Consider the following 25,701-nt stretch of genomic DNA (forward strand, 5'->3'; position numbering starts at 1 on the left):
TGACATTTTCCGAAAATATTGTCTTTAAACTTCTCCTAACGCGGTGTTTTTGTGTTTAAACTCGCTCAAACGGTGTCAAGTTTGCACTTAATAAAAATGCTGATGTTATCGTCAACCTTAGCTAGCCGAGCTCCGGGCTTATCATAGAGAGGGAAAAAAAAAGTATTTATGTAACGTTCAGGATTTATTTGTGTTTATTGCTCGAATATAATAATGACATGTTTTATCCGGTGCTTATAGTTCTTTGTGTTGTGTGCACGCTATAACCGCCTTCCGGTCTTTGTGACAAAATCTTTGACCCGGGCTACGATTGACCTATTTCGTGCAAGCTTTTTTAAAGTTCTGCAATAATGATAATAATGACAACAATATCACTTGTGGGGCGATACAATCCGACATGTGTTGCATCTTGAACGAGGAGAAAAGCAGGGCCTGATTTACTTAAGGTTTGCGTGTACTAAAAAGACGTGCAAACTTGATGGCACACTCCGAGCAACGTGTGCAAAAGGTGCAGGGCTCGAATTTTTTTTTTGATTGATTCTTTTATTAGTAGATTGAACAGTGAAGTACATACATCCATCCATCCATCTTCTTCCGCTTATCTGAGGTCGGGTCGCGGGGGCAGCAGCCTAAGCAGGGAAGCCCAGACTTCCCTCTCCCCAGCCACTTCGTCCAGCTCCAGCCGGGAGAGAGAGTCTTCCCAACGTGTCCTGGGTCTTCCCCGTGGCCTCCTACCGGTCGGACGTGCCCTACACACCTCCCTAGGGAGGCGTTCGGGTGGTATCCTGACCAGATGCCCGAACCATCTCATCTGGCTCCTCTCGATGTGGAGGAGCAGCGGTTTTACTTTGAGCTTCTCACCCTATCTCTAAGGGAGAGCCCCGCCACCCGGCGGAGGAAACTAATTTCGGCCGCTTGTACCCGTGATCTTGTCCTTTCGGTCATGACCCAAAGCTGATATGTACAGTGAAGTACATATTCCGTACAATTGACTACTAAATGGTAACACCTGAATACGTTTTTCAACTTGTTTAACTACCGCATTTTTCGCAGTATAAGTCGCACCGGAGTATTAGTCGCACCTGCCGACAATGCATAATAAAAAAGGAAAAAAACATATATAAGTCGCACTTGAGCCCGGCCAAACTGTGAAAAAACTGCGACTTATAGTCCGAAAAATACGGTACATTGAATTATTTACATTATTTACAATCCGGGATGAGGTGGGGAGGGGGTTAGGTTTGGTTGATATCGACACTTCTGTCATCTTGGCGAAGTTGGGAAAGTGGCCGTGCCAGCAATCTGAGGGTTCCTGGTTCAATCCCCACCTTCTACCATCCGAGTCACGTCCGTTGTGTCCTTGAGCAAGACACTTCACCCTTGCTCCTGACGTGTCCTGGTTAGCTGCCTTGCATGGCAGCTCCCGCCATCAGTGTGTGAATGTAGAAATAGTGTCAAAGCGCTTTGAGTTCCTTAAAAAAAAAAGGTAGAAAAGCGCTATACAAGTACAACCCATTTACCAACAATTGCAATATCAGAGATTGAAACAGTGTAGGTCTGACTTGGTAGGATATGTACAGTAAGTGGTGGACATAGCGAGAGAGCATAAGAAAAAGTATCTACATTTGATTATTTACATTTGATTAACAATCCGGGGAGGGTGTTAGTTTAGGGTTGAAGTTGCCTGGAGGTGTTCTTTTAGTGCGGTTTTGAAGGAGGATAGAGATGCCCTTCCTTTTAACCGCGACAACTGCGGCAAGTGCCGCGACCGCCCTCGTCTTTCGCCGTAATGCCATAAAAAAATTGACCAACATTTGCGGCAAGAACATGCCGTAACCCCCCCCTTGACTTTTTACTTGTTAGTGGACAAGCTATGTAACGGTAAACGGTATAATGATATTTTTTGCGATAGTTAGTCCATACATCCATTTTCTTCCGCTTATCCGAGGTCGGGTCGTGGGGGCAGCAGCCTAAGCAGAGAAGCCCAGACTTCCCTCTCCCCAGCCACTTCGTCCAGCTCCTCCAGGGGGATAGTTAGTAGCGATAGTTAGTAATACTGTTTAATTGTTTTAATTACCGAAAAAATGTAATTTATGAATGCATTTTTGGCAACACCAAGTCAGGCGCATGCACACTAGCGTTGTTTGGCTTGATTATCATGGCGGACTAACGACACGGACTTTGCTGCGCAGATTTCCGCCCTCAGAGTAAACGGAACGAGGCGCTTGGGGGACCCGGGGCAGCATAGCGTAGTGGGTAGAGCAACCGTGCCAGAAACCTGAGCGTTGCAGGTTCGTTCCCCGCCTCTTACCATCCAAAAATCGCTGCCGTTGTGTCCTTGGGCAGGACACTTCATCCTTTGCCCCCGGTGCCACTCACACCGGTGAATTGAATGAAGAATGATAGGTGGTGGTCGGAGGGGCCGTTGGCGCAAATTGCAGCCACTCTTCCGTCAGTCTACCCCAGGGCAGCTGTGGCTATGAAAGTAGCTTACCACCACCAGGTGTGAATGAATGATGGGTTCTACATGTAAAGCGACTTTGGGTACTTAGAAAAGCGCTATATAATTCCCAGGTATTATTAACATTGTTTTCCCTTCGCTTACCGCCGTGCGCTTAACTAAGCGCCCTGCTGTGTTTAGATGGAGACAGGTGTGGACGACTGTACTCAGTGGCCTAGTGGTTAGAGTGTTAGACCGTAATGCCCTAAAAAAATTGACCAACGTTTGCGGCAAGAACATGCCGTGACCGCCCTTGACTTTTTACTTGTTAGTGGACGAGGGATGTAACAGTAAACGGTATAATGATAATTTGCGATAGTTAGTCCATCTATCCATCCATCCATTTGTTCCGCTGATCTGAGGTCGGGTCGCGGGGGCAGCAGCCCTAAGCAGAGAAGCCCAGACTTCCCTCTCCCCAGCCACTTCGTCCAGCTCCTCCAGGGGGATACCGTATTTTTCGGACTATGAGTCACAGTTTTTTTTCATAGTTTGGCCGGTGGACTTATACTCAGGAGCGACTTATGTGTGAAATTATTAACACATTACCGTAAAATATCAAATAATATTATTTGGCTCATTCACGTAAGAGACTAGACGTATAAGATTTCATGGGATTTAGCGATTAGGATTGTTTGGTAAACGTATATCATGTTCTATATGGTATAGTTATTTGAATGACTCTTACCATAATATGTTACGTTAACATACCAGTTGGTTATTTATGCCTCATATAACGTACACTTATTCAGCCTGTTGTTCACTATTCTTTATTTATTTGAAATTGCCTTTCAAATGTCTATTCTTGGTGTTGGCTTTTATCAAATACATTTCCCCAAAAAAATGCAACTTATACTCCAGTGCGACTTATGTTTTTTACCTTCTTTATTATGCATTTTCAGCCGGTGCGACTTATACTCCGGAGCGACTTATAGTCCGAAAAATACGGTAGTTAGTAGCGATAGTTAGTAATATTGTTTAATTTTTTTAATTACCGAAAAAAACGTCATTTATTGGCATGCGCACTAGCCTCGTTTGGCTTGATTATCATGGCGGACTAACGACACAGACTTTGCTGCGGAGATTTCCCCCTCGGAGTAAACGGAACCAGGCGCTTGGTTTAATGTCGTTTTCCCCCGCTTCTCGCCGTGCGTTTAACTAAGCGCTCTGCTGTGTTTAGATGGAGACAGGTGTGGACGACTGTACTCAGTGGCCTAGTGGTTAAGAGTGTTAGACCGCCCTCGTCTTTCGCCGTAATGCCCTAAAAAGATTGGCCAACATTTTCGGCAAGAACATGCCGTGACCGCCCTTGACTTTTTACTTGTTAGTGGACGAGGGATGGAACAGTAACAGTATAATGATAATTTGTGATAGTAATACTGTTTAATTTTTTTAATTACCGAAAAACCGTCATTTAGGAATGCATTTTTGGCAACACCAAGTCAGGTGCATGTGCACTAGCGTCGTTTGGCTTGATTATCATGGCGGACTAACGACACGGACTTTGCTGCGAAGATTTCCCTCCTCGGAGTAAACGGAGCCAAGCGCTTGGTTTAACGTCGTTTTCCCTCGCTTCCCGCCGTGCATTTAAGAGCGCCCTGCTGTGTTTGGATGGAGACAGGTGTGGACGACTGTACTCAGTGGCCTACTGGTTAGAGTGTCCGCCCTGAGGTCACACCAAAGACTAAAAAAAATGGCACCCGTTACCTCCCTGCTTGGCACTCAGCATCAAGGGTTGGAATTGGAACCAAAAATGATTCCAGGGCGCGGCCACCGCTGCTGCCCACTACTCCCCTCACCTCCCAGGGGGTGATCAAGGGTGATGGGTCAAATGCAGAGAATAATTTCGCCACACCAAGTGTGTGTGTGACAATCATTGGTACTTTAACTTTAACAATATTGGAGACATTTGTCCCCACACTAAAAGTATACAGCGCAGGAGAAAACTTTTTGATGTTTTGCAGCAGGCGATGTGTCGTGAACTTTGTCACAACTTGTTTATAAAGTCTTTACTTTGTTTACTGGGATGTTCACTCCTTTATGTAACTGCAAACTGTCTCAGTGTTCAAATAACATCAATACTGGCTAAAATGTTTTGTCATCTCATCGTACTGAACGTAGGCTTTGAAGATTGTGTATTCGATGTGAGAGGTGTTGCTCTTTATTTTTGTTGGCCAAACTGTTGTACTGAATTACTAGCTGCTTTGTGTTTTATTTTGATATCAAAAAGTAAACACAAGGTTTTTTTGTTTTACATTAATTGTTTTTTTTATGTCCCTAAGGTGTTACTTCAAAAATCATTCATGTGACACATCATTTAGTTAATGTTTTATTGTGTATAGTTAATTCCTATACGACATATTTCTGCTCAAACTCTTAATGGATCTGTCCCGACACAGCATCTACATATAAATGTACATCACTTAAAACAATAAAATCAATGAAAACTCTATCAAAATGTAAACAGAGATAAAGGCATCATGTAATGACAAAATGCTAACAAGTTGATGTTATTAAAGAATAAAAAAAACAATATTTGTCTATAAATATATGGATAAATATATGGATAACTAAAATTTGTACGAAAAATGTTTTTCCCCCATTCTGCGTAAGTCACAGATATATTCGTTGTGAAATGAGTTGTTTGCACATAATTATTATGTAAATGTTTATTTACATACCTTGATTGTTCTCAAATAGTGTCTGTAAAACGGCTGATCAAACAAAACGGAAGTCATCGTCATGGACCCACTCGCTGCGGAAGCCAGCTCTCCAATCAGCTAAACAGACTCCATAACTCCACGGTGACGTTCTGGTGAATTTGTGAAACCGAAAGAATATAAAAAGAATGCCGTTGTAAGTTAATAGTACTAGTAACATAGTCACTTCTAAATGTGTTAGCATATTGGCTAATGCTAACAACGCCAGCTTGATTACGGTATGACAGCACGTACAAATATGCATGAAAACACTCCTACAGACATCAAACATGGGTTTAGTAAGTAAGAATTGTTTTAGTTGAATTGTAAAACTTACACACTTTGCATGGAGTGATGCATGGAAAATCCGTATGAGTAGAAACGCTGTGGACGGCTAGAACATGGCAATTGTACTTCTGGTTCAAAGCTCAGTCTATACAGAAGGGCAATGCAGCACCTATATCGAGCAAACTCATCCAAATGATTGATTGCGCCATAGCACCAACCATAACATACTTTTTTAAATGTTTTTGCTTGTTTTTTTTAACTTTATACGAGTAGAAACGCTGTGGACGACTAGAAGCTGGCAATTGTACTTCCGGTTCAAAGCTCGGTCTATACAGAAGGGCAATGCAGCACCTGCATTGAGCGAACTCATCCAAAAGATGGCGCCATAGCACAAACCATAACATACATTTTTCAATGTTTTTGCTTGTTTATAATACTTTTGCATTATGGTTGTCAGCAAAGAAAAATCCATAAATTTGCTGCACCATTTTACAAGCCGCAGGGGTCAAAGTGTAGGAAGAAAGTAGCGGCTTGTCCGGCCTTTAAGGTTTTGGGTTTTTTCACATAGACTATATTACACTCCATTGCCCAGGTCTCCAGTTGCCCGCCAACACGCCCACACCAGCGAGGCAGTGGAAGCGGGAGGATCACAGCCGAGAGGGAAGAGACCGTAGATTCAGGTGTCGATGTAGACGGGCGGTTTCGTAGGACCTTCATGATCAGCTACCCTCATAGGCCACGCCATAATTGACTCCGGTGGGGAAAAATGGTCAAGAATTTGGGGTCCACAGCACGATCATGTTTTTTAGAATATCTCATTATATAGAACTTTGAGTGTACTAACATTTATCCTATGTCAGACCTGGGCAAAATGCGGGCCACACGCGGCCCGTTAAGATTTTCTATCCGGCCCGCCAGACGTTCTACATAATTTTTTTAGACCTTTAATATCAAAACTAGCCACAGTTGTGATGTGCAGTGCTGTTTTTAAATTACTGTAAGTTTTGAACTATAGAAAGAATTTCAATGGTCGAAATCTGTGCTTTTGGGTGTTATACGAGTTATACGTCACAGCAGCTCAGACCAGGAACAAACCAGAGTGGGCGGGGTTTGTTTCCAGAGTAGCCACCCCCAGATGCGGAAGCAGATTTTTTACGTGATTATACATCATATTGTAGGTGTTTATTACACCTTGCATTCATATTTTGCTGTTTTTTACATTTTTGTTGTTTTTTGCTTGATTGTAAAATACACAACTATCGAGGAGCTGGTCTGAGAAGTAAAAGAGGAGCAACCTACATATGTTGTTAATATTCAGTGTTTTATTGTTCATAGTTAATATTGTAAATCCCAATTTCTTTATTTTCATGTACATTTTGGGTGTCTCATTCAGTAAAAAAAAAACTGTACAATTCCATTCTGTTTTTTTGAGGTCGTCTGTTTTTAGAACTCTTATCAGACATTGTGACCTTTGGTATTAGTGTTCCTCAAAAAAAGCGACCTAAACACATACTGTACAGCATATTTTTACAGCTAAATGTGTACATATAATTAGGGCTGGGCGATATGGCCTTTTTTTAATATATCTATTTTTAGGCTATGTCACGATACACGATATATATCTCCATATTTTGTCTTAGCCTTGAATGAACACTTGATGCATATAATCACAGCAGTATGATGATTCTATGTGTCTACATTAAAACATTCTTGTTCATACTGCATTAATATTTGCTCATTTTAAACTTTCATGCAGAGAGGGAAACAACAACTAAGTCACTTTACCAAAACTGTATTTATTAAAGGGGAACATTATCACAATTTCAGAATGGTTAAAACCATTAAAAATCAGTTCCCAGTGGCTTATTATATTTTTCGAAGTTTTTTTCAAAATTTTACCCATCACGCAATATCCCTAAAAAAAGCTTCTAAGTGCCTGATTTTAACCACCCGTCCATTTTCCTGTGACGTCACATAGTGAAGCCAACACAAACAAACATGGCGGAAAGAACAGCAAGCTATAGCGACATTAGCTCGGATTCAGACTCGGATTTCAGCGGCTTAAGCGATTCAACAGATTACGCATGTATTGAAACGGATGGTTGTAGTGTGGAGGCAGGTAGCGAAAACGAAATTGAAGAAGAAACTGAAGCTATTGAGCCATATCGGTTTGAACCGTATGCAAGCGAAAACGACACGACAGCCAGCGACACGGGAGAAAGCGAGGACGAATTCGGCGATCGCCTTCTAACCAACGATTGGTATGTGTTTGTTTGGCATTAAAGGAAACTAACAACTATGAACTAGGTTTACAGCATATGAAATACATTTGGCAACAACATGCACTTTGAGAGTGCAGACAGCCCAATTTTCATCAATTAATATATTCTGTAGACATACCCTCATCCACGCTCTTTTCCTGAAAGCTGATCTGTCCAGTTTTGGAGTTGATGTCAGCAGGCCAGGGAAGCTAGGGTCGATAGGGGGTTTAGCTCGCTCGTCTGCGGGAACAAACTGCCGCCATACCGAGGTCCTTTGTCCCTGAATTGCTCACACACTCCGGCAGATTCAATGGGGGTCTGGCGGCAGATTTCTTTGATTTTATCATTGGAAATGCATCTGCTTTGAGTGTCGCAGGATATCCACACATTCTTGCCATCTCTGTCGTAGCATAGCTTTCGTCGGTAAAGTGTGCGGAACAAACGTCCAATTTCTTGCCACTTTCGCATCTTTGGGCCACTGGTGCAACTTGAATCCGTCCCTGTTCGTGTTGTTACACCCTCCGACAACACACCGACGAGGCATGATGTCTCCAAGGTACGGAAAACAGTCGAAAAAACTGAAAATAACAGCTGATTTGACTCGGTGTTTGAGAAAATGGCGGATTGCTTCCCGATGTGACGCCACGTTGTGACGTCATCGCTCCGAGAGCGAATATTAGAAAGGCGTTTAATTCACCAAAATTCCCCCATTTAGAGTTCGGAAATCGGTTAAAAAATATATGGTCTTTTTTCTGCAACATCCAGGTACATATTGACGCTTACATAGGTCTGGTGATAATGTTCCCCTTTAAGCAGTGGCACAAACATTCATGTCATTTCAAAACAGAAAGTGCAAGATTGTCAGAGACATCTTAAAACAAGCTATGAGTGCTCTTGTGCATGATGTCACTAAGATGACATCAGAACACTAAATTAAAGTGCACTTTTTGTACAGAACACCACTACAATAGTTTAAAACAAATTAAAGTGCACTTTTGTGCATGATGTCACACAAGATATTTCAATAAGTGTCAAATAAAAATGAGCTGCATAATAGGAAATCAAATAGTGAATGTCCTTCGCTATGTGGTAGGTTCCTGTGGACGTTATCTCCTTCTGTTGTTGACTATTTTTTTAATACAGTGTTGATGTGGAAATGGTTACCTCAGCATTTTGTTGGTGTGGCACCGAACAGAGATGTTGACATGCGGAGTAAGCACTCTTTCATTCTCTAGCAGGTGACTTTTCAAATGATGCCACATATTAGCAGTGATGCTACTTTTTGTAGCAACGCTTTTGCCCCACACTTGACAAATTACGGTTGTCTGTTCGACATATTCCCGCTTGAAGCCAAACCACCGCCAGACGATGGACCCCTGCTGTTTTTTTGGGAATTAATTCTTTCTTCATTTGTTACCAGATTCGCACCTTCATTATCTCGTATTACCACTCGCACCACAGCTAACGTTACCCATGCCGCTACCTCTCTGCTCCGCGAGGGAGTATACGTATGTGATGTATGTAAGAAGGTGTGCTTGTTTTATGTCTCTGTGAGAAGGAGAGACAACAAAGAGTGAGGAACGCTTGTAGTGTAATGCCCGCAGCTAAAAGCAACTGCGTGAGAACGTATACTCGAATATCACGATATAGTCATTTTCTATATCGCACAGAGACAAACCTGCGATATATCTAGTATATTCGATATATCGCCCAGCCCGACCCAAACACACATACTGTACAGCCGATTTGTACAGCTAAATGTGTACATATAATGTAAACACCCAGACACTTTTTTTTTTTTTTCTCAATGTGGCCCACGAGTCAAAATATTTGCCCAGCTCTGTCCTATATGATAAAAACTTCTTGAAGTTTGCTTTTTTGGGGGTCTTTAAGCAGACGCGCAGCCTCCCTCCCGTGCACCTTCAGCGGTGTCAATGTGGATGCACTGCACGGCTGCTGCTGAAATGCCCATAAAAAGTGGTACATGTCTCCTGCTGGTTCGAAAACCGAGCAAAACACCACAGCATGAGCATGATGACAAGAGTTTGCTGTAAATGAGTGTCTCCATGGCGATGCCCCGCATAGCACGCGCAAAATCCTCATTTAAACAAGGCGATCTGCACCACTTTTCGAGCAGTCTTAGTAGATCACATGCCCACTAAATGTACACTACGCGCTGTTTAGCGTGAGGTATTTGAACCTTACTTAATCATAGCCTTTTGAAATGAACCGCCCCCCTCTCGGCGCTAGGTGTGTCACACAGTAACACGCAGCCTTGCCCTGCTTTGTCAGGCACAAGAAGAGCAGGGAACACGTGGGCCGAGGTGAAAGGAGGAAATGTTCTTGGAGAGGAAGTCGACTCGAGCAGCTGTGACACTGAAGGCCGCAGAGCGTTCCCATGCCTCTCAGTTTTCAATGTATGACCTTCCATCAGCCCCCTCCTCCAATCATTTCTGCTTATCGTTATGCTACTGGATTTGAACATTGACGAGGAATAATCATTAACAAGTAGGTTGTGTGACTGGCCGGGGTGGTTCAAGAAGAGGCGAACATAGGTGGGTTTTCTTTAGGACTGAACCGTGTGGCTGAAAACTATCACAATAAAAAGGTGTGTTCCGTTAAAATGGGAAATTGGGAAGTCGGACGTCACAGCCTAGTTGAGGTCGGAAATCCAGATGGCCACATCTACGAAAGCTATTTTTGTGCTTGCCTCGTCTGGATACAACTTATGGGGAAATAGGCAACCTTCTAACACTGTGGATGAAGAGAAAACTTGCGCTATTGCTAGCGATGTAGAACATATACACCACATGACAGTTGCCATGTAAACATCCATCCATCCATTTTCTACCGCTTATTCCCTTTGGGGTCGCGGGGGGCGCTGGAGCCTATCTCAGCTACAATCGGGCGGAAGGCGGGGTACACCCTGGACAAGTCGCCACCTCATCGCCATGTAAACAATAGCCAACAATAGATGTGTCAGGGCTGGGCGATATGGCAAAATAATGATCACGGTTGTTTTCATATCATCTGATCTAGATTAATATACAGTACAGGCCAAAAGTTTGAACACACCTATTTACATTGTAGATTGTCACTAAAGGCATCAAAACTATGATACCTGTGAAGTGAAAACCATTTCAGGTGACTACCTCTTGAAGCTCATCGAGAGAATGCCAACAGTGTGCAAAGCAGTAATCAGAGCAAAGGGTGGCTATTTTGAAGAAACTAGAATATAAAACATGTTTTCAGTTATTTTACCTTTTTTTTTGTTAAGTACATAACTCTACATGTGTTCATTCATAGTTTTGATGCAATGTAAATAGTCATGAAAATAAAGAACACCTTGAATGAGAAGGTGTGTCCTAACTTTCGGCCTGTACTGTATATTTGTTTAATTAAAGCAGATTGCTCCATGCAGGATTGTGTCCGCCATGTTCCATTGAGGTAGTACTACTGTCATTTTGTCTAAATATATAATTGTGTTTACTAGAGCTGCTACGGTCTGTACCTGGTTTTAGGGCCACTGTTTTACTTCTTTTTTTCGGTGTTTTGTGGGGTTGAATACAACTTTTCTTTTTTCCTTCTCAGTTATTTAGTTTATTTGCTAGTCATCACAAACATTCTGCAGTAAACAGTGTCATTGGTGTAATGCAGTGGTTCTCAACCTTTTTTCAGTGATGTACCCCCTGTGAACATTTTTTTAATTCAGGTACCCCCTAATCAGAGCAAAGCATTTTTGGTTGAAAAAAAGAGATAAAGAAGTAAAATACAGCACTATGTCATCAGTTTCTGATTTATTAAATTGTATAACAGTGCAAAATATTGCTCATTTGTAGTGGTCTTTCTTGAACTATTTGGAAAAAAATATATAAAAATAACTAAAAACTTGTTGAAAAATAAACAAGTGATTCAATTATAAATAAAGATTTCTACACATAGAAGTAATCATCAACTTAAAGTGCCCTTTTTGGAGATTGTAATAGAGATCCATCTGGATTCATGAACTTAATTCTAAACATTTATTTTGTTGAAGTATTATTCAATAAATATATCTATAAAGGATTTTTGAATTGTTGCTATTTTTAGAATATTTTAAAAAAATCTCACGTACCCCTTGGCATACCTTCGTACCCCCAGGGGTACGTGTACCCCCATTTGAGAACCACTGGTGTAATGAGTACTAAAATACTTTTATGTCAATTTAACATTTACTTAACAACACTTTCAAATGGTAAATAATTTGTATTCTTTAATGACTATACATTAGTGCTTCTCACCAGTGCTTTTATGTAAAGTTTACATTTAATAAAACACTTTCAAATGGTAAATTATTAGAATTCTTTAATTACTTGCATACATCAGTGCTTCTCACCAGTGATCCACCACTGTGAAGTATTTAAAACTCAAATTATGTAGCTTATATTTAATAAAAGTACATTAAAGTGCCGTTTGAGTTTGAAATAATGTGTACCAACACATAAAACAAGTTTAATGATTGTCGGGAACAAAATGTTTTTTTTAATCCACCAACAAGCAAAAAGAACACAGTCTGTCTGCAGTTTTTTTTTATACCAGCACGGACACATTGTTTTTTAGAACATGTTATATCAGAGGAGTTGACTCTGTGCAGACACATAAACAAAAAGCCTTATTTAGTCTGATTAAAAATATTTAGATATAAAAATGCCTTTTGTGATTAAATTAGTGGGTGTGTTGATTCTCCCAGTGGAGACCACTACAGTCACATAGACATTCCGTGAGTGCCTGCAAGTCCGCATTTGGGGCAGGATTGCTGGTGAGCTACAGCAGTAGTGAAAGTAAAGTCGCTGCCCTTTTTAAATGTTGTTTCAACTTGTATGCTAGTCTTAGTCATTTTTTTATTTTGTTCTTCTGGGCTGCACTTCCAGTAGTGTAAGGGAACGAGGCACAACACGATTGAACGTTTATTACGTCGTGAGGAGATGGAACGAGATGGTTGCGCACACGGACACACTTTCACACAAACGTACACAAACACACGCAGGATCACGGTCAATAAAGGTGGTTTGTTCCGTGCAGGATTATACCGAGCATCGTCGCTTCCCTACTGTTTAATATTGCAGTAACTTCTAACAGAAATTTCCGCCATGTTTGATCGAGGGAATATGCTAATAGCTGATCACTGTGCTCGGAATCAAATTAATCGCGGTCAACGAACCGCGATCATATAATCACCGAGCCCTAAAGTCCGTTTTAGTGCAACAAAAATCCGAAGTGCTAATAACGACTATTGTCGAAGTTTATATCATTGTTAACATCCAGGTTAGCCATCTTTAAAACCTTTGGTGAGAATGCTCCAATTTCCCAAGTCGGAAGTCCGACCGAGGGGACGTAAATTCCGACTTCCCTGTACAAATGGAACACACTTGTGGTTTATATCGGTTGATATTGATAATTACTGTACCAGTAGAAAAAATATAGTAAATTTGTATTTGAAATGTAACTTTCCTCTGATTATATATACCCTCAGCTGTCAAGGCAGAAAGGACATGTCAACACAAGCATGTTGACAAGAAAATTCTAAAAATCACATTGAACATTTACAGGCATGTAAAATTTCTGCGAAAATATGCATTTTTAAACAAAAATTTTTGCATCAAAAAATGGTTTCCGCGTTTTTTTAATTAAATAGAAATAGAATGTAAACAAAATTAGTTGAATGTTCGACTCAGCCACAGGTACTTTCTTTTCCTCTTGCCTAAAAGCCGCACTGTGTTGCAAGACGGGGAGAGAATCGGGAGCACCGAAAGAAACAAGCTCGCAAGTTAGCTAACTATCTAGCTAGTTTACTTGTTGCCTGCGTTTGCTCTCTGAGCCACAACGTTGACAGCTGTCTACTTTACTGCTAATCATATTTGGATGATTGCAATCCAAATACTGTTAGTTCCAAACTGGTTGTTGTTGAGTATTAGTAGCCAGTGAGAAGGTATATTTTTGATGTAGCAGATTGTAAACAGAGTATAGTACTCGATAGCACGCGGCTACAGGATAGAGTTGCCAAATAGAATTAATTAATTAATAATTTAAAACCTCTTCTCACTCCTGCGCTTACCAAAAGGCGTGGGGTAAATTTAGGCCTGTGCTTATAAATTTGAGTGATGTAAGGATACCATCATGAAAAGCACATTTAATAAAAAAAACGTTATTATGGTCTTACCTTTACTTATAAATGAGTATTCTGATCAAAAGCATTGATAACTTGTTTCTAGAAGTCTTCCTGATCTTTCTTCAGTTTTGAAAGTCTCTCGGAGATATTCCTTTAAGTATTACCTCCTGCTTCGATTGAAAGTCCAGTTTAGAAAAGTGTTTTATTTTAGATATGTAATCCTCCATGTTAAAAGTGCAAGCAAACGATCGCTGCTCACTCTTGTTGCTTGTTGTTTTCTTCTGCAGCACCGGTCTTCTGCAGTACCGGTAGTCGCAAGAAGGATCACTAGCGCCCTCTACCAGCAGGAGGCGGGAGTCATTTAATGATTCATATTTGACACACGCAGCTACGGTATATTAATAAAACATAGCTGCTTACTGTTCTTTTTAGCATATTCAATAGCTTGGACCTTAAATCCTACTGAATAGCTCTTAATCTTCTTCCCTTTATGCGATTTCAAATGATTGAAATCAGCCTCCTCCATTTTGAAAATGATGACTCTTGACGTGACGAGTTTGACCCGGCGGAAGTTCTAGGCTTAGGCTAATTATTTTGCGAAACGAGTTTGACCCGGCGGAAATTCTAGACATGCGCTAATAAAAATAATATTTTGCGAAACGAGTTTGACCCGGCATTAATCCTGAGCCGGCGGTAATGTTAAGCGTGCGCTAATTATTTTGCCAAAAGAGTTTGACCCGGCAGTAATTCGAGGCATGCGAATACTATATACCCGGCGCCAATTCAAGGAAATACGCCATTTTTTTGTATTGGATGTTTATCTATATTTTTGCACATTTTAAAGCAAAAGAAGCAATACTTTTACTTTTGAAATGCTTATACTATTGCAGAATATTAAGATTTGCACTGGATGTTTACTTTTATATTTGCACATTAAAAAGCAAATAAGCTACTTTTAATTTTGTTAAATGTTAAAAGTTTAAATGTTTACATTGTTACAGAATATTTTGTCATCATGTTGTCAATGTTGACTGAGTGGCCATACTTTTTTTTTTTGTAAATAAAAGCCATGCCTTTTGAAAAAAACTGGCCTAAATTTATTTTTTCATCTTCATTTTAAATAAAAAAATAATCGGTAAAAGGAAAAATAATCTATAGATTAATCGAAAAAATAATCAATGGATTAACCGATTAATCGAAAAAATAATCTATAGATTAATCCATAGACAAATAATCGTTAGCTGCAGCCTTACATGTTATAGAATTTTACATGACATTTTCAATGGTTGTAATGTTAGCGTATTTTACACTTTACACAAACCATCAATGCAACAAAATACAAATAGATTATTTTGTTCTAATTTTATTAATCGAGGTATCGATGCAACCCTAGTCTGTAGTTGGTAAATTGGAAAGTTCGTACGAGGAGGGGTTCGCAAATCGAGGTTCCGCTGTAAATACTCAAGCCTGCACTGTAAACAGACAGCCACCAACACGACAGAAGAAGAAAAAGCACGCATGTGCATGAAGTTTGTCGTCCTCCACTCCAACCCAAACAAACGTAAGCAAGCGTACGCAAAACAACCAGTCTGTTCTGTTGTCATCTATGCTCGAACAGGCTTGTATTACTTGAAATTAAATCACTCAAATAACAGCGTTGGATATAAAACTAACCTGTTTATAGGTAAACCTTATTGAATTGACTTAATGCTGTCTTTAGGTGAAAGTGGAGTGGTATTTTTTATTTTTAAAAATTGGCGACACCTAGTGATCATAGTTATGTTAAGTTCATCACACGTTTGTTACTGGATACTTTCTCATACGCTTCCTTCAGACTTTGTTTGTGTAAGATGCAACTATAATTATTAGCTAAATAAATGTGCTATTGTCTGCTTAGCTGTTGGGTAGCTGCTTGCTCATAGTAACCTGTAGCCCACCATGTTAACAGTTTGTAAATGACTTGACTAAAATAGAAGATAAAGCCAACTTTGCAAGTGTGTTGGGACGACTTTTAGATGCGAACTGGTGGTCCAGCTTTTTGCTCAAGTAAACATGCTGCAAGACTGCTTGTATCGGATCACTTATTTTGGAAAGTGTAGATATTGTGGTTCCAAGTATGGTATTAAAAAAGAGTAACAGAATACATTGTTGCACCACAAAGTACCAAAAAAAACAACCCATCAAAGGTTTCACAATTATCCCTTTGACCCTGTCAGTTTGGACTTGACCGATCACAAGTGGATGCGTCGACCCAAACCTTGCATGAGATTGCTTCCCAGCAAGAGTCTCAAGAGCTGAAATGTACACGGCAAACTTGTACATGCCTTTTGGGGCTTGGCCTTTATCTTCTGCCAAGGCTGCCCAGTGTTGACACTTGAAGAATTACACCTTGACTTACACACAGGTGGGGCGCAGGGGGCGGGGGGCAAAACCAACCAAACAAGATGTTGATTTTACTATTTGATAACTGAGGTCATGGTGTGATCAATATGTGTGCTGGGGCAGGCCGGTTTGCTTCATGTTTGTCACTCTGTGGAAAGTGAGCAACATGACATTACATGCACAGTGCTCAGCCCACAACTTAAAACAAGCATCAAGAGTGGAAGGCCCTCATTTGTGGCATACCACGCTTTCAGGAAGAACTATTACCTGTGCGTAGAAAAATGTACATGCAAACTATGGCTACCTTCACACTGCAGGGTAGGATGTCTGATTGGGATTCTTTTTTTTTTTTTTTGTCAAATCCGATCTTTTTATGTAATTTTACCTACACACGACCAATAATGCGAACACATCCTGACGTCATAGTGTTTACGGAAGTAAACATGGCTTCGGATCTTGTAGTTCCCAGAATTTGTGGCAATTTCAAGGATTTTGTTCAATCAAAGTCAACATATTATGAACCAAAATATTGCTCGTAAAGGATTAAGAAGGAAGTGGACTTTGGCTCTCGAAGGGTGTGTTGTTGTGCAAGCAGAGACGTGAGTTCCTAAAACATTTTATTTTTGCCTTTTGTCTGCTTATTTGTCAACTAATTTATTTTGCAACCGTCTTATTTTGGCGAAGAATTATGGCGCTTATTACTATTTGATGACGTTTTGGTCGGATGAACGCGACCCGATTACTCAGTGTGGTCGCATTTGATATATAGCCGATTTATATCCACATACAAAAGTGGCCTTTGAGAAATTCGGAATTGCATTGTTCACATTGACATGAAAATATCTGATACTGGTCACAAATGGGCAAAAAAATTGCAATCGACCTGCAGTGTGAACAAGACCTATAAGAGCTCAGCTTCCATAATAGCATCTTATTTAACAATGTTAAATGATTCTATAAATGATGCTGTGGAGGTTGCCCTCTAGTGGGTTCCTCGGACCACCACACACTGCCACTAGAGCCCGGGTTTCAGGGTACAACACTGGTTTATTTGCATAAATAGGGCAAGGCTTTTGCTTTCCAGCAAAATGTCTTTTCTGAGGCCATGTCTCTCTCTCTCTGGCTCCCACTCCAACCGTCCTGTCTCGTCCCGGCTACTGCTAATAAAGGCGACAGGTGATTAGATAACAAGGCCCACCTGGGCCATCTACTCACCTGTCGCTGTCTTTGAGCCCGGTCCTTGCACACCCCATTGCGCGGCAGGCCCGCAGACCACGCCCCCCTCCACAGATGCATTGGAGATGTATTTTATGTTAGAAAAGAATGGGGCTGTAACTCACTTAATCTGAAGTATTCGCCTTTTTTACAACGTTTAGAATCTGAACATTGATGTGGTTCAAGTAATTCCAGCATAAAAAAAGTATTTGAAATGTGGAACATTCCTAACCTCTTTAATCGTAATGTTGAAAGGTCAACACCCTTGCAGTAACATGATACAACTCGGAAAGCTGACTTTAGAGAAAAGCACCTATGCTGTTACCACTAAGCTATAGTCCTAAAAACATCTGTTTCATAGTGAGTAACACAAAATATATAAAAATACTACAATCTGTCCCCCTGTTGTTGTGACTCATTATCACAAGTTTTGGCTCTAAAATGATTGAGTCAAGGGCGTCGTCAATACCATGTCATCGTATATGTTGCACTAATGGCTGTGACGCATATTTATTTTTAAAAGGCTAAAACAAATGTGTTTTATTAGTATCACCATCTTTATGTTGTTACCTTTTTATTGTTTAGCTCAATTTGTCAATTGTTGCTCTTTTAGTACTACTGTAACACAGGCTGCACTTTGTACACCCCTGGTCTATTTAAATACATAATTCAGCCCTCTGAATGTTGGAATTTAGTTTGGCAGATAAACAGTCCTTCAAGTTAGAGATGAAAACAACTTCCGACTTGAGGTTGTTTATTGATAGCAAGTTACTGTGCACACAAAGGAAAGCACATGACCGTACACCAAAAGTGCACATACATGTTAAATCCACAATTGGACGAAACTGAAAAAGAAAGCTTGTTGAAGCGTGTACAAACCGAATGAGATATTAACAGAACTAAATTCACATAAAACAGCAAATTACTTTTTACTCAGGCATAGGCCCCGTTTTCCAGACTAGTGTGTGCACTATAGAGGGATATAAGCCGCACCCACCAAATTTTAGAAGAAAAAAATATTTTTCCATATATAAGCCGCAACATATATTAGCTGGATACGTGTACATTGCACAATTAGTTGTTTATACATTAAGATTTTGTTTAAGATAATGTTTATTTACATACCTTAATCGTTAACAAACTGTCTGTAACACAGCAGTAAAACAACTGATCAAACAAAACAGAAGTCATCGTCATGGACCCACTAGCTGCGGAAGCTAGCTCTCTAACTCCATGGTGACGTTTTGGTGAATTTACGTTGTGAAACTGGAACAACAGAAAAAGAATGCCATTGTAAATTAATACTAACAGCGGGGGTGTGTATTGTAGCGTCCCGGAAGAGTTAGTGCTGCAAGGGGTTCTGGGTATTTGTTCTGTTGTGTTACGGTGCAGATTTTCTCCCGAAATATGTTTGTCATTCTTGTTTGGTGTGGGTTCACAGTGTGGCGCATATTTGTAACAGTGTTAAAGTTGTTTATATGGCCACCCTCAGTGTGACCTGTATGGCTGTTGACCAAGTATGAGTTGCATTCACTTGTGTGTGTGTGTGTGAAAAGCCGTAGATATTATGTGATTGGGACGGCACGCAAAGGCAGTGCCTTTAAGGTTTATTGGCGCTCTGTGCTTCTCCCTACATCCGTGTACACAGCGGCGTTTTAAAAAGTCATACATTTTACTTTTTTAAAACCGATACCGATAATTTGAGATATTACATTTTAAAGCATTTATCGGCCGATAATACTATCGGACAGCTCTAGAAAGAATGTATATATTTAATAGGGATGTCCCGATCCAGGTTTTTGCACTTCCGATCCAATACCGATATTGTTTTTGCATTTCCGATCCGATACCGATACTGACCGATACTGGCCTATCCGAGCATGTATTAAAGTTTAAAGTTATTTAGCCTACTTAGTTGTCAGAATCATGTTGAAAAGGGTTTTAGTACTCTTGATAACAACTAGCCAGCTGAATTAAGGGAGTTTGAATAATACACAATGGTTGGTAACAAGAAACTGACCTGTTTATTCAAGGATAAACACAAAATAGACAAAATTATACATGACAAACAGAAATGGCATCATTGAATTAGGGCTGGGCGATATGGCCTTTTTTTAATATTGCGATATTTTAAGGCCATATTGCGATACACAATATATATCTCGATATTTTGCCTTAGGCTTGAATAAACACTTGATGCATATAATCACAGCAGTATGATGATTCTATGTGTTTTGATTGATTGATTGAGACTTTTATTAGTAGGTTGCACAGTGAAGTACATATTCCGTACAATTGACCACTAAATGGTAACACCCGAATAAGTTTTTCAACTTTTTTAAGTCGGGGTCCACTTAAATTGATTCATGATACAGATATATACTATCAGATATATACTATCATCATAATACAGTCATCACACAAGATAATCACATTGAATTATTTACATTATTTATAATCCAGGGTGTGGAGGGGGGCGCCGGATGTAAGTGTCAAAAAGACAGCCAAAAGAGTTTGATATGAGAATAAATCTAAAGTTAAAATATAGGGTGGAAATGCACCCATTTGCAGGAAATGTAGTCTTGATTTTCAAAATTTTCTTTCAAGGCTTGCATGTCTACATTAAAACATTCTTCTTCATACTGCATTAATATATGCTACTTTTAAACTTTCATGCAGAGAAGGAAATCACAACTAAAAAAATCACTAATTTTTTCATACGGTGTTGATGTGTAAATTTTTGCCTCGGCATTTTGATGGTGTGGGCGTGTGGCACCGAATGGAGATAAGCGTCTCGACAGACGTCACAATATTTGAACAATGATGACGTTTTCTCTGTCGTGTCCGTGTGTCGAAAATTGTTATGCGCTTATTTTTTTATTTGATTTTGTGCGTGGCATAGATTTGCTATGCGCAGAGGACCCTTAAACAGTGCGCAATTGCACAGGCGAGCACCTTAGAGGGAGCGTTGCTCGCACGGCTGCGCTAGCATCACAGCTAACGTTAGCCATGCTGCTACCTCTCTGCTCGGGGAGGACGTATACGTACGGGACGTATGACGTGACAATATGTGACGTGTGTAAGAAGGTGCACTTGCTGTCTGTGAGAGGGAGACACAGGAAAGAGTGAGAAGAGCCTGTCGTGTAATGCCAGCAGCTAAAAGCAACTGCGTGAGAATTCACAGACCTGTGGATGTGTTGAAGGTGTGCTGGAAAATGCGGAACGGAAATTACGGAGCAGCAGAAAAGTGGAATGTATTATTTAAATCGGTGCGTTGGAAAACACGGACCGGCGTTTTTTTTTAAACTGGATCTGGATCGGCATTTTCCCATGCCTTGCCGATACGCAATTTTTGGCAAATATCGGCAGCCGATCCGATCCAAATATCGGATCGGGACATCCCTAATATTTAGTAAGAAAAGATCAAGTACTTTATTGACGCGTACTATTTCCAGGCCTTGGCGAGCCATATAAAATGATGCTGTGGACCAGGTCTGGCCCCCGGGCCTTGAGTTTGACACCTGCGATTTAGGGGGCACGATTGGCAGGTTATGGCAGCACATATATCACCTAGAAGGTGAAGTTGAACCTTCTGTTGCAAAAAAAATAAATACAATGTTTTACTTGGCGGAGCGAAATGTACTTGTGGCAGGCTGCAATCAGGCCATCGCAGAATGCAAAAACAATAAGGGAAACGCCACGTAGAATTCTGCCTGTGTAGCCATGGCCACCTTGTGGGCTTTCATGCGCCCTTGTGCTGGTTAATGAATCATGCCCTTGTTAGCACAATGTTCGTTTATGGTTGTTGCCACAGCGCTGGTATAAAGCAAAGGGACGGGGCTCGGCGACACGAGCAGTGTCTGACATATTGACGGCTCATCTAGATGTTGCTACAACGCTACCCACTGAAACCAAAGCAACAGGTAGGAATATGATCCTTCAGCGCTTTGAACTGATAGTATCTATAGCTGCCATAGCAGGCGGAAACAGCTGATAAAGCCTTTCTGAGCACAGGCTTTTATTGCGCTATTAAAACGGTTCTTTGTGAATGTATTCGCTGTAGGCCTTTACTGTTCCAGAGTTGTAGTTTACAGCAACTGCAGCTCAAACACTATAGGGTTACGGTACTATTGCACAAGAACAAGCTGTATTTTCTTGTTGCCAAGACAATTTTTCACTTCACGCTATTTTCCTCATATCCTTAAGGAGCTTATTAAATGCGTGAAATGTGTGACTACTCAACATGACCTCAAGCTGTTCGGAGTGGCCGTAATCTGATTATGGCTTTGATACTAGCAGCTGTTGTCAGAATCCTTGCCTTTCTTTTATGACTTTCATTAAGTGAGGGACTTTAATAGTTCCTAGATGGACACACTGCTCTCCACAAAGGCATTCAAATACCTCTTTAACCGTGCACATAAACAAAAAAAGAAAAGTTCCAGCGCGTGAATGTTTAGACCGCACCATGCCGGGCCGCAGATCTCCTCACAAGGGATACCTAAATTCCCCACAGAAGCACGAGTTGCCACCACTGAGATTATTGTTGGTATAGCAACAGGCATCTTCCCGATGCAGCTGTCAGAAGGCCAAGTTGGCCTCTAAATGTCAGAAAAATGGACGCCCGAGTGGGGCTAAGCAACACCCCGGCAAAAAAATGTGAACTTCTAAACAATTTGGGCCTTTGTCGTTGGGCGCCAACACAATTTGATGCGACAATTTTCTGGCAGTTTAGTGGAAAAAAAACATTGTGTTCTCATCTTTCTCACAACTGTAAAATGCGTGTGAAAAGGCTCGGGTATTTTTGTAAAAACACCCTTGAACTTTCAACACATCTACGAATACAGCAGTCATTCCACAGGTTCGGGATGGATGATTATGGCAAAAATAATCATCAGAATTACTTTGATATTGTCAGCATGATCAATAACATGTTTATTATTTATTTACTGTAAATATAGTTAAAAAAATTGATAAACCACAAGTAAATTAAAAATAGTATTGACAATACATTTAAAGGGGAACATTATCACAATTTCAGAAGGGTTAAAACCATTAAAAATCAGTTCCCAGTGGCTTATTTTATTTTTCGAAGTTTTTTTTAAAAAATTTTACCCATCACACAATATCCCTAAAAAAAGCTCCAAAGTGCCTGATTTTAACCATCGTTATATACACCCGTCCATTCTCCTGTGACGTCACACAGTGATGCCAATACAAACAAACATGGCGGATAGAACAGCAAGGTATAGCAACATTAGCTCGGATTCAGACTCGGATTTCAGCGGCTTAACACTGTCTGATAAGATAATTACTAACAACTATGAACTAGGTTTACAGCATTATTTTTTTTTTAAATACATTTGGCAACAACATGCACTTTGAGAGTGCAGACAGCCCATTTCAGGCGCGCTAAGAACATATATTTTTCCACGATTTCAGCACTCAGGTTAACCATACCTAAATAGACACAAAATACTGCATTACACAAGACTACCCGAATGTACTCGAATGATTGAAAAAAATAAATGTTTTTAAGCTAAATTATTGGTAAACACAGTTTATGTATAGTAATTTACGTAAAACCGCGAGTAATGAATAAAGTTTTCATCAATTAATATATTCTGTAGACATACCCTCATCCGCTCTCTTTTCCTGAAAGCTGATCTGTCCAGTTTTGGAGTAGATGTCAGCAGGCCAGGGAAGCTAGGGTCGATATTCTTCTCTTGATCATCTTCGGTGGCATAAGGGAAGGTGTGAGCCAAGACATCCAGGGGGTTTAGCTCGCTCGTCTGCGGGAACAAACTGCCGCCATTGCTTGCCATGCTACCGAGGCCCTTTGTCCCTGAATTGCTCACACACTCCGGCAGATTCAATGGGGGTCTGGCGGCAGATTTCTTTGACTTTATCGTTGGAAATGCATCTGCTTTGAGTGTCGCAGGATATCCACACATTCTTGCCATCTCTGTCGTAGCATAGCTTTCGTCGGTAAAGTGTGCGGAACAAACGACTGACCATTTCGTCGGCTTTCCCCACACCCTCGTATTTTGAACACATTTCGTCCAATTTCTTGCCACTTTCGCATCTTTGGGCCACTGGTGCAACTTGAATCCGTCCCTGTTCGTGTTGTTACACCCTCCGACAACACACCGACGAAAGTGAGAAAATGGCGGATTGCTTCCCGATGTGACGTCACGTTGTGACGTCATCGCTCCGAGAGCGAATAATAGAAAGGCGTTTAATTCGCCAAAATTCACCCATTTAGAGTTCGGAAATCGGTTAAAAAAAAAAAAAAGGTCTTTTTTCTGCAACATCAAGGTATATATTGACGCTTACATAGGTCTGGTGATAATGTTCTCCTTTAATTCCGTTTTTTATCCTTTACACTTATTCTGCCACCACAATGCTTTTTTTGTCAAATAAAATGTCAAATGTTTCTTAATTAAATGCAAAAATCCCCACATTTATTGGTGCAATACATTTTGGACACTTTTCACCAATATTTTAAGTTAAAGCCTTATAATTGTGTTAGTGTGTCATTAAGAACTTTAAGTACGTAATGCTTGTGTAAGACACTTTCTTGAAACTTTTATTTTGTTAGTGCTATTATTGTGAAGGGGGGAAGTGCTGATTTTCTTAGCTTGACGAGTAAAGAGAGGACTTAAGACTGTTTTTTACAACAAAAAAAGAGAGCGACAGGCTAGCAGTTGCGACTGCTGTTCTGTTTGTAAGTTGATCTTACATCAATGATGTTGTTCACAACAACACAAGAAGATGACATGTGTTGTGGGTGTATATATTGTTTTTTTGCTAGCTTTAATTAGCTTTGTAATTTAGTTTACAAGTGATCGTATTGACATTGTTTAATTTCAGACGTGTTTCGGGGATGAATGACAGTATTTTCCCGAACAAATGTTCCTATTCCTCACAACGACATTTCACTCACATCTAGAGCTGGGCAACAAAGCCGAAAACTGCATCACGATATACCTTTTTTATTGATCAATATCGATAATTATTGATATTTTTATGACTGATTTAAGCTTGCCAAAAAAATACAGTAAAACAATGGTGGTATTTATCAGTGAAGAAAATGTCTGGTTGCCAGGTAGAATGAGCTCGGCTGAAAGTGGTAAAATAATCGGTTCGTTTGAAGGTAGTGACAGATTTGAGACATTAGATGGCAGTAGTGCTATTAAACACTCCACAGAGTAGTTTGGGAAGCTACTCATTAAACGCACACTAGAAGTGTCAGGGTGTTGCCGCACCGTCCGCATGAAAACCAACAAAACCAAAGACAAGTTTCTGTTGTTGAGTTGATATATCAAGATATGACCGTTTCTCTTCTCACTCCATGCAGAGAATCCAGAGCGAAACAGAAACACGGCACAACCAAACTTGGTCGTTGATACTGTTACCTGATTGGCTGTCAGAGACACTCCCTGTTTTCTGTTTAACTGTGTTCCCTGAGAGCGAATGACATCATGCAACAAGTTTTGCTTCATAATTTCTTGTTTCTTCCGACCACAAAATATAAATATCCAGCAAATGTTTTATCGAACGCATTTTATATTGATATTGATATCGCGATATATATTGATATCGGTTTATCGTTCCAGCCCTTTTCACACCATTGTCAGTTTCCCTGATATTATTTTGCGTTTATTAGCGGGTTACGTTTTATTGGCCAATTAATTATGTGAACACGGAAATCATATGCCTTACTTTTTTTTGTTGAGTTTAGTGGTTATTGATTAGGCATTTAAGCACTTTGTTAAATAAAAAGTAGCAACCATTGTGAGATCCTAAAATTTGACAAGATGTGCTTGTCTTTTCCACACAACATGCTCAATCATGTTTCACCGTTTCAAGCGCAGGAATTTTTCATACATTTTGCCCGGCCCATTAATCTTTTTTTGTTGTATTTTGATTGTTTTCCTGATTTGTGAGAAGCTGAAAACAAAATCAAAATTCAATTAATTGTCCAGCCCTAAACTCAGGTACTTTTTCTATAAAAATGCCTCCTGTCTCAGTCAGATTTAGTTTTTGGATATGAAATCTCATTTTACTGTTAAAAATAACCCCATTTTGACTCCATTTGAAAAGAGTATTGTAAACCTGATATCCCAATGTGGTTGCTGCATTCTTTGACAGAAAAATAATACTTAAAAATGGTTTATATTTATTAGAGATCTATATGTAAACAATATCAAT

At 40.2% G+C, this 25,701-nt stretch overlaps 1 protein-coding gene across 3 annotated transcripts in view; it reads left to right on the forward strand.

Moving 5' to 3' along the window:
- Nucleotides 1-25,701, forward strand: part of ptp4a2b (protein tyrosine phosphatase 4A2b) — a 79,694-nt gene that overhangs the window by 682 nt on the left and 53,311 nt on the right. The window contains exon 1 of one of the 3 annotated variants that reach the window (XM_061982449.2): nt 21,275-21,413. The exons of the other annotated variants lie outside the window; for them this stretch is intronic. The gene's annotated coding sequence lies outside the window, so the exon portion shown is untranslated. Of the gene's footprint in view, nt 1-21,274; nt 21,414-25,701 lie in introns of those variants that run through there. 3 annotated transcript variants of the gene reach the window in all.

The sequence above is a fragment of the Nerophis lumbriciformis genome, linkage group LG21 (genome assembly GCF_033978685.3).
Source record: "Nerophis lumbriciformis linkage group LG21, RoL_Nlum_v2.1, whole genome shotgun sequence".
In the NCBI taxonomy this organism is placed as follows: domain Eukaryota; kingdom Metazoa; phylum Chordata; class Actinopteri; order Syngnathiformes; family Syngnathidae; genus Nerophis; species Nerophis lumbriciformis.